This window comes from Rattus norvegicus, chromosome 1 (genome assembly GCF_021556685.1).
Source record: "Rattus norvegicus strain SHRSP/BbbUtx chromosome 1, alternate assembly SHRSP_T2T, whole genome shotgun sequence".
NCBI lineage: Eukaryota > Metazoa > Chordata > Mammalia > Rodentia > Muridae > Rattus > Rattus norvegicus.
This window is the reverse complement of record NC_141534.1, coordinates 73,690,398-73,700,668: the sequence shown is the minus strand read 5'-3', so window position 1 is coordinate 73,700,668 and position 10,271 is coordinate 73,690,398.

The following is a 10,271-nucleotide window of genomic DNA, read 5'->3' as shown; positions in this document are numbered from 1 at the left end:
AAAAATAGCTATCATGGGGCAATCACATGACCTGAAGAATGAGGGGGAAATGAAAAGTAGGTTGTGTGAGCATGAAAAATTTGGCATTTGCAGAAGTGCTTGGGGAGGGCTAGATTATAGGAGCCAAATAGAGGATGCATTTTTTTTAGGGACAGGAAAACTCTCAGCTGTAGGGCACCCTGTGTAGAGTTAGCATCTATGTAGAGCTCTCATCCTAGGACAGTTATAAGTCAGCAGTACAATGGGTGAAACTGCAGCCCAATTAACATGCAGAGTTGTGAAACAGGCAGTGAGAAACTAACCAGGGCTTTGACTAGGTTTTTTTGCTGCTGTGCAGGAGAACAAGGGCTTGCAGAGTTTTGTTGGGTGTATCTACCATGTTCATAAACTTTTGTTCATATGAACTGGGGCTTAATTTTTTTCATTAATCCAATGATTGCCAGCATTGTTACAGGTTAATCTGGTAGAGGATCTGCATTATCTCCTGTTTACAAACAGGGTTCTCATGCTATTGTAGCAATTACAAAGCTCTTGGAATTTAAATTCATCCCTACTTTCCACTTCCCATGCTCTACCACTTGCCTATTCAAGAATTTGAATAGGGAAGAGAGTGGAATTTGTTTCTTGGACTACCATTACAAGAACTGTTTAGAAATTAGTCCCGTGGGGAACCAATGCAGATTTAATGGAATCTGAAAATATACTGATCTCAGAAGTATTGGTTAAGCACATTAACATTTATTAAGGAGATTTTCACTCATTTTTAATTTTCCAGCACTCAGAAATGTGTCTTTATTAAGAACTCATATGGGTGCTAGAGAGATGGCTCAGTGATGAGGACCACTGACTGCTCTTGCATGGGTGCTGAATTCAATTGCAGCAACCCACGTGGTGGCACACAACCATTTATAATGGGGCCAAATGCTCTCTTCTGATATATCAGAAGGTAACTACAGTGTATTCATATAAGTAAAACAAATTTTTTGAAAACTCATATGAAGCATTCTTAATTTTCCACTTTAAAATGTAAAATAGTATACTATATATGCAGTGAGAGAGTATCAGGCCACAGTGGTTTTACAGTGATAAGCATTTTAGAGAGGACAGAATTGGAAAGCATCTTTTAAATAATTCTGAACACCCAGACGTATGAGAAAAATAGACGCTAACTGTGTTTTGGTCTAGCAAAGAGTAGTTTTCCAATATGTGCATGAACAAAGTGGCTTTATGTTGTTTTAGTTTTGCTTTGTTTTACTGAATTTATCACTCTGTTGCCTTACCTTCCTCAAAACTAACTCACCATGTAGTCCAACCTCCCTAATGCTAGGACTAAAGCAGTACACCAACATAGCTCATTCAAACACTGCTTTAGTTTTAGCATTTAATGCAATTAATTAATGCAATTAATTAATTATGGGCTTGCACTTCTCTCGAAAGGAATGGCATTGCCTAGACTTTGCTCAGTGGATTTTGTACAAAGATTAGATGTGGCAGAACTGCAGCAGTCTGGTTTCTGTGGATGCGAATAGTTTTCCTGCAGTCTTGCTTGCTCATCTTTAGGAGAAGCTGCATGTATCATAGCTCTGACTTTCACGTCTACAGAGAAAAGAGAAAAGAACAACACATACTGTATCTCTTATTCATGTGTATTCTTCTAGTAGAGGTGAGGCCTATTTCATTTTTTTTTTTGTTCCATGATAAATTCAGAAACTGAGTCATATAAAAGATTGCCATGCCAATCACTCAGTTCCATGCCAGCCCTTGAGTTTTGACTGATGTGTGATTGGAAATGGTGGAACTCAGCCTGACCCCAGAGCTTACTGTGTGCCACAGCTCTCTGTATACAGTTCCCGCTGGGAAAAGCTGATCTCACAGTAGTGCTGACACACCTAAGAGCACAGGTACGAACACTTCTGCTCCAAGGGACCCATGCAGAACCCTCAAGATACAGGAATCGAGGAGCAGTCTGAGGCAGGATCCTTCCAATTCCTGTCTGCACCCAGAGACGACCCTGTCCCACAACTCTTTATACCCACTGGGAGAGAGCTGGTCTTCCAGTAGTGCTGACACACAGGAGGGTCAAGCCACTGTAAGAAACAGCAAGACCAGCTAACACCAGAGATAAGCAGATGGCAAGAGGCAAGGGAAAGAACCTAAGCAACAGAAATCAAGGCCACTTGGCAACATAAGACCCCAGTTCCCCCACCATAGGAAGCTGTGGATAACCCCAACACACTGGAAAAGCAAGACTTTGATTTAAAATAAGAACTCTTGATGATGTTAGAAGACTTTAAGAAAGTCACAAGTAACTACCTTAAAGAAATACAAGACAAAACAGGTAAACACATAAAAGCCCTTAAAGGAGAAGCACAAAAATCATACAAACAGGTGAAGGAATTGAACAAATCCACAAAGAATCTAAAAACGGAACTAGAAACAATAAAGGAAACACAAAGAGAGAAAACCCTGGAAATAAAAAAACCCCAGGTAAGAGATCAGGAGTCATAGACACAAGCATCACAAAGAGAATACAAGAGATAGAAGAGCGAATCTCAGAGGCAGAAGATACAATAGAAAACATCAACACAACTGTCAAAGAAAATGCAAAGCACAAAAAGCTCCTAACACAAAACATCCAGGAAATGCAGTATAATGAGAAGATCAAGCCTAAGAATAATAGGTATAGAAAAGAGTGAAGACTCCCAACTTAAAGGGCCAGAAAATATTTTCAGCAAAATTAAGGAAGAAAACTGCTCTAACCTAAAGAAAAAGATGTCCATAAACATACAAGAAGCCTACAGAACTCTAAATAGATTGGACCAGAAAAAAAAAATTCCTCCCGTCATCTAATAGTTGAAACACCAAACGCACAAAACAAAACAAAAAAAGAAAAAACAAAAAAAAAGAATGTTAAAAGCAGTAATGCAAAAAGGTCAAGTAACATATAAATGCAGACCTATCATAATCATATCAGAGTTCTCCCCAGAGACTGTGAGAGCCAGAAGATACTAGGCAGATGTCATATAGACCCTAAGAGAACACAAATGCCAGCCCAGGCTACTGTATCCAGCAAAACTCTCAATTAACAAAGATGGAGAAACCAAGATAATCCACAACAAATCCAAATTTACACTATATCTTTCTACAAATCCACCCCTACAAATGATAATAGATGGAAAACTCCAACACAGAGAGGGAAATGAAAACCCTGGAAAGAGCAAGAAAGTAATCTTTCAACTAACCCAAAAGAAGATAGTCACACAAACAATGCCACAAGGACACTTGTACTAATATGTTCATAGGATTGTTGTGATAGCCAGAAGCTAGATACAACTCAGAAGTCCCTAAACAGAAAAGTGAATACAGAAAAATGTGGTTCATATACACAATGCAATCCTATTCAGCTATTAAAATAGATGACATCAGGAATTTTGCAGGCAAATTGATGGAACTAAAAACTATGAGGTATATACTCAATGATAAGTGGATATTAACCAAAAAGTACAGAATGTCCATGATACAACTCAGAAACCATATAAAGTTTAATAGGAAGGAAGGCACAACTCTGGCTACTTCAACCCCACTTAGATCGGGGGAGGGCACAAAATAATAAGAGGAGGCAGATGGAGGGAGGGATTTGAGAAGGAAGAGGAAGAGGGGAGAGGAAAAGGGGGACAGGATCAGATATGGGGGAGACAGAAGCAAAGCCCTTAGGGCCAGTAGAAGGAATGGAAATATCCAGCGCAGGGGTTTGGGAGGGTGAAGAGTAGAAAGTCCAAGAAACATGGAATGGGAGAAGTTCTCAGGACTCAATGGTGACAACCTTAGCCAAAACACCCAAAAGTGGGGAAATGGAACCTCCAGAGACCACCACAAGTAAATGGAAATGATCCCCAGTTGACGCATGGGGCCACCCACCCATCCTCAAAAATTTGAAGGAACAAAATTGCTCCTATCTAAAGGAAATACAGCAATAAAAATTGAGCAGAGATAGAAGAAAAGTCTGTCCAGTGACCTAGCTAATTTGTGTTCATCCCATGTGTAGATACCAAACCCCAACATCATTACTGATACTATGTTTTGCTTGCAAAGAGGAGTCTAGCATGGCTGTTCTCTGAGAGTCTCTTAACAGCAGTTGACTGAGACAAAGGCACGTGCTTAGAGCCAAGCATTGTACTGAGTTCTGGGCCCCCTAAGGAAGAAATAGGGGAAGGAGCTCAAGGTTATTGCAACCCCAAAGGAAGGAAAACAGATATCAACTGACCTAGACCACAGAGAGCTTCCAGAAAATAAGCTACAAATCAAAGAACATACATGAACTGGTCAATGACCCCAGGCACTTACATAGAAGAGGATTACTATGATGGCCTCAGTGGAAGAGGATACACCTATTCTTGTAGAAACTTGATCCCCCAGGGAAGGAGAATGTTGGCTGGTGTGAGGTGATGAGTAGGTGGGTGGGTGGGTAAGCAACATCTCAGAATCAAATGGGAGGAAAAAGGGTGAAGAACTCAGGGACTAGGGGACCTGGAGTGGGGAAAATATTTGCAATATAAATAAATAAAACATTTTGAAAAAAATTAATACAGAAACTTGGTGTGAAATTTAACAGAAATTGAATATCATTCTTTGTAGAAAGAAAGAAGTCATAAAATCAATATGGTAGTACAGAAATAACCTGGATAGCCAAAAACACACTACTTTAGCAATGGACCATGGTTAAAACATGCTAACTGTATTATACTTCAAAAAGAAAACACAGTAAGTCCATATGAGCTTTTGTCAAAGGTGACAATAGAACTTCAAATGCATTGTTCTGACATCATATATAAAGGAGTAATGAAGGGGTTGGGGATTTAGCTCAGTGGTAGAGTGCTTGCCTAGCAGGTGCAAGGCCCTGAGTTCGGTCCCCAGCTCCAGAAAAAAATAAAAAATAAAATAAAATAAAGAAGTAATGATTCAATCACCACCCTAGAAAAGAACTTAGAGACGCAGATTGTCAGCAATGACCACCAACCTGAGAAAGCATTTGGAAAAATAAAGTTGTTAATGAAACCTGGTAAAAGTGTCTTTGCTACTGGCTCTGAGGTAGAAAAACTTAGGAAAAAAATTGAAGTTCTGAAAGGCATAATTTAATTAGTTAAGCTAGGGTCCTTTAAGGGCATGAAACAAGAAAAGTCGCAGTATTGACTAATGTGATTCTAACTGAGGATGACCAAGGATGATTGATTTCTTTCTTTCTTTTTTTTTAAGATTACTAATTTTATTCTTTTTTTCCATCTTTATTAAATTGGGTATTTCTTATTTACATTTCCAATGTTATTCCCTTTCCCAGTTTCCTGGCCAACATCTCCCTAACTCCTCCCCCTCCCCTTCTATATGGGTGTCCCCCTCCCAAACCTCCCCCATTACTGCCCTCCCCCGCAAGAAACCTGTTCACTGGGGGGTCCAGCCTTGGCAGGACCGAGGGCTTCTGATTCTACTGGTGCCCTTACTAGGCTATTCATTGCTACCTATGCAGTTGGAACCCAGTTAGTCCATGTATAGTCTTTGGGTAGTGGCTTAGTCCCTGGAAGCTCTGGTTGGTTGGCATTGTTGTTCATATAAGGTATCAAGCCCTTTCAAGCTCTTTCAGCCCTTTTTCTGATTTCTTCAATGGGGGTCTCATTATCAGTTCAGTGATTTACTGCTGGAATTCACCTATGTATTTGCCACATTCTGACTGTGTCTCTCAGGAGAGATCTACATCGGGTTCCTGTCAGCCTGCACTTCTTTGCTTCGTCTTATCTACTTTGGTGGCTATATATGTATGGGCCACTTGTGGGGCAGGCTCTGAATGGGCATTCCTTCAGCCTGTGTTCTAAATTTTGCCTCTATATACCCTCCCAAGGGAATTCCTGTTCCTCTTTTAAAGAAGGAGTGACCAATTCGCATTTTGGTCATCCTTCTGGAGTTTTGTGTGTTCTGTGCATCTAGGATAATTCAAGCATTTGGGCTAATATCCACTATTCATGAGTGCATACCATGTGTGTTTTTCTGTGATTGGGTTACATCACTCAGGATGATATATTCCAGTTCCATACATTTGCCTATGAATTTCATAAGTCATTGTTTTTGATAGCTGAGTAGTACTCCATTGTGTAGATGTACCACATTTTCTGTATCCATTCCTCTGTTGAAGGGCATCTGGGTTCTTTCTAGCTTCTGGCTATTATAAATAAGGCTGCTATGAACATAGGGGAACATGTATCTTTGATATTTGTTGGAGCATCTTTTGGGTATATGCCCAAGAGTGGTATAGCTGGGTCCTCAGGTAGTGCAATGTCCAATTTTCTGAGGAATCTCCAGACTGATTTCCAGAGAGGTTGTACCAGTCTGCATTCCCACCAACATTGGGGGAGTGTTCCTCTTTCTCCACATCCTCGCCAGCATCTGCTGTAGCCAGAGTTTTTGATCTTAGCAATTCTGACCTGTGTGAGGTGGAATCTCAGGGTTGTTTTGATGTGCATTTCCCTTATGACTAAAGATGTTGAACATTTCTTTAGGTGTTTCTCAGCCACTCAGCATTCCTCAGTTGTGAATTCTTTGTTTAGCTCTGAAGCCCATTTTAAATAGGGTTATTTTTCTACCTGCAGTCTAACTTCTGGAGTTCTTTGTATATTTTGGTTATGAGCCCTCTATTAGTTGTATGATTGGTAAAGATCCTTTCCCAATCTGTTGGTTGCCGTTTTGTCCTAACAACAGTGTCCTTTGCCTTACAGAAGCTTTGCAGTTTTATGAGATCCTATTTGTTAATTCTTGATCTTAGAGCATAAGCCATTGGTGTTTTGTTCAGGAAATTTTCTCCAGTGCCCATGTTTGAGAGTCTTCCCCACTTGTTCTTCTATTAGTTTGAGTGTATCTGGTTTGATGTGGAGGTCCTTGTTCCACTTGGACTTAAGCTTTGTACAGGGTGATAAGCATGGATCGATCTGCATTCTTCTACGTGTTGACTTCCAGTTGAAACAGCACCATTTGCTGAAAATGCTATCTTTTTTCCATTGGATGGTTTTGGCTCCTTTGTCAAAAATCAAGTGCTCATAGGTGTGTGGGTTCATTTCTGGGTCTTCAATTCTGTTCCATTGGTCTATCTGTCTGTCTCTGTACCAATACCATGCAGTTTTTATCACTATTGCTCTGTAATACTGCTTGAGTTCAAGGATAGTGATTCCCCCTGAAGTCGTTTTTTTGTTGAGGATAATTTTAGCTATCCTGGGTTTTTTGTTATTCCAGATGAATTTGCAAATTGTTCTGTCTAACTCTTTGAAGAATTGGATTGGTATTTTGATGGGGATTGCATTGAATCTGTAGATTGCTTTTGGTAAAATGGCCATTTTTACTATATTAATCCTGCCAATCCATGAGCATGGGAGATCTTTCCATCTTCTGAGGTCTTCTTCAATTTCTTTCTTCAGAGTCTTGAAGTTCTTATTGTACAGATCTTTTACTTGCTTGGTTAAAGTCACACCGAGGTACTTTATATTATTTGGGTCTATTATGAAGGGTGTCATTTCCCTAATTTCTTTCTCGGCTTGTTTCTTTTTTGTGTAGAGGAAGGCTACTGATATATTTGAGTTAATTTTATACCCAGCCACTTTGCTGAAGGTGTTTATCAGCTTTAGTAGTTCTCTGGTGGAACTTTTGGTATCACTTAAATTTACTATCACATCATCTGCCAATAGTGATATTTTGACTTCTTCTTTTCCGATCTGTATCCCCTTGACCTCCTTCTGTTGTCTGATTGCTCTGGCTAGAACTTCAAGAACTATATTGAATAAATAGGGAGAGAGTGGGCAGCCTTGTCTAGTCCCTGATTTTAGTGGGATTGCTTCAAGTTTCTCTCCATTTAGTTTAATGTTAGCAACTGGTTTGCTGTATATGGCTTTTACTATGTTTAGGTATGGGCCTTGAATTCCTATTCTTTCCAGGACTTTTATCATGAAGGGGTGTTGAATTTTGTCAAATGCTTTCTCAGCATCTAATGAAATGATCATGTGGTTTTGTTCTTTCAGTTTGTTTATATAATGGATCACGTTGATGGTTTTCCGTATATTAAAACATCCCTGCATGCCTGGGATGAAGCCTACTTGATCATGGTGGATGATTGTTTTGATGTGCTCTTGGATTCGGTTTGCCAGAATTTTGTTGAGTATTTTTGCGTCGATATTCATAAGGGAAATTGGTCTGAAGTTCTCTTTCTTTGTTGTGTCTTTGTGTGGTTTAGGTATAAGAGTAATTGTGGCTTCATAGAAGGAATTCGGTAGTGCTCCATCTGTTTCAATTTTGTGGAATAGTTTGAATAATATTGGTATGAGGTCTTCTATGAAGGTTTGATAGAATTCTGCACTAAACCCATCTGGACCTGGGCTCTTTTTGGTTGGGAGACCTTTAATGACTGCTTCTATTTCCTTAGGAGTTATGGGGTTGTTTAACTGGTTTATCTGTGCCTGATTTAACTTCGGTACCTGGTATCTGTCTAGGAAATTGTCCATTTTCTCAAGATTTTCAAGTTTTGTTGAATATAGGCTTTTGTAGTAGGATCTGATGATTTTTTTAATTTCCTCTGATTCTGTTGTTATGTCTCCCTTTTCATTTCTGATTTTGTTAATTTGGACACACTCTCTGTGTCCTGATGATTTTTTTTCTTATACACCATTCTGCCTTCAGCTTTGTGATATGATTTAATAAGAGTTGCTGGAGTTGGGGATTTGGCTCAGTGGTAGAACGCTTGCCTAGGAAGCGCAAGGTCCTGGGTTCGGTCCCCAGCCCCGAAAAAAAAAGAAAAAAAAGAAAAAAGAAAGAAAGAAATTGCTGAATAGTACTTTGCATTCAGAGGATTTAAAGTAAATATGACTGACTTTTAAGTAAACATTAAGATTTCTAATTCTTTTTAGATTCTTATACGGTTACTTTTAAAGATAAATAATGAAATAATCACTCCTTTCTTTTTAATTTCAGATTTCTGTCTGTTAGTAAGAGAATTGTTTGAGAAAAACACTTTGATTCCTTTTACTTTGTTAATCTATAACAAGTTGCTTGTTTTGTTTACCTGTACTATGTTCTATTATTTCTGTAAAGGTACTGAGAAAATAGTTTTTTTTATATTCGTTCAGTCAGAGAAAACTCAAACATAATCCTACTGCCTGAAAGAATTTTTAGCACTATGTAAACCATGGGAGAAAGAATAAAGTGGTCAAAACATTGTTCTTTTCACCTACCAACTACGTTTATGTATATACATGTGTAAAGTTGGGTGAGAGTGTGTTGGAACTTCATTCCATCCATCCATCATATCTATCTGTATGTATATATGTAAAGCTTGTTTGGGTGTGTGTTGAAGCTTGCATCTTCCAGCAGTTCTGTGTGTATTCTCTCTGTGTGTGTGTTTATGTGTGTATGTATAGATTGATAGATGATAGATAGATAGATAGATAGATAGATAGATAGATAGATAGATAGATATTATGTGTGAAATGCTTGAAGCCTGCTTGTTGGAATTTTGTTTCATCCACCCACCAGTAAGTGTTTATATGTATGTATATATATATATATATATATATATATATATATATATATATATGTGTGTGTGTGTGTGTGTGTGTGTGTGTGTGAAAGAAATACTTGGATCCTGCTTTTCAGAGCATTGCTTGAGTTTTCTATCATGTGAATATGTATATGTTTGTCTGTCTGTGCCTGTCTGTCTGTGAGTATGTCTGTTGCTGGACCTTATCTTTATTTAACCTCTCTCCCCATCCCTATCCCACTCCCCCCTCCTTCACCTCATTCCCCCTCCCCTATCTCTCTTTCCCTCTCCCCTCTCCCTCTCCTTATCCCTCCTTCTCTCTGTCTCTCTCTGTCTCTCTCTGTCTCTCTCTGTCTCTCTGTCTCTGTCTCTCTCTCTCTCTCTCTCTCTCTCTCTCTCTCTCTCTCTCTCTCTCTCTCTTCCCTCTCTGTTGCGGATGTGTGTGTGTCAGTGAGTAAGAGAATGAATGAGTGAGTGAGTGAAGGGTTGCATTCTCCCCTTTCTCTTCACTAATTGCTGACTGCCCAAACCATCAAGCCCAGTTGATTTCTGGACCAATCCCCATCAGCTTCTCTCAGCACTGACCCTTGCTAGCTGACTACCTCAGATTACTCTGTGATGTCAAGGCAGATTGTTGCATAGTCATCTAAATTTCACACATAGAAGAGGTTATTTCAACAAGCTCTGTTTTTCCTGTCCATTTCACAAG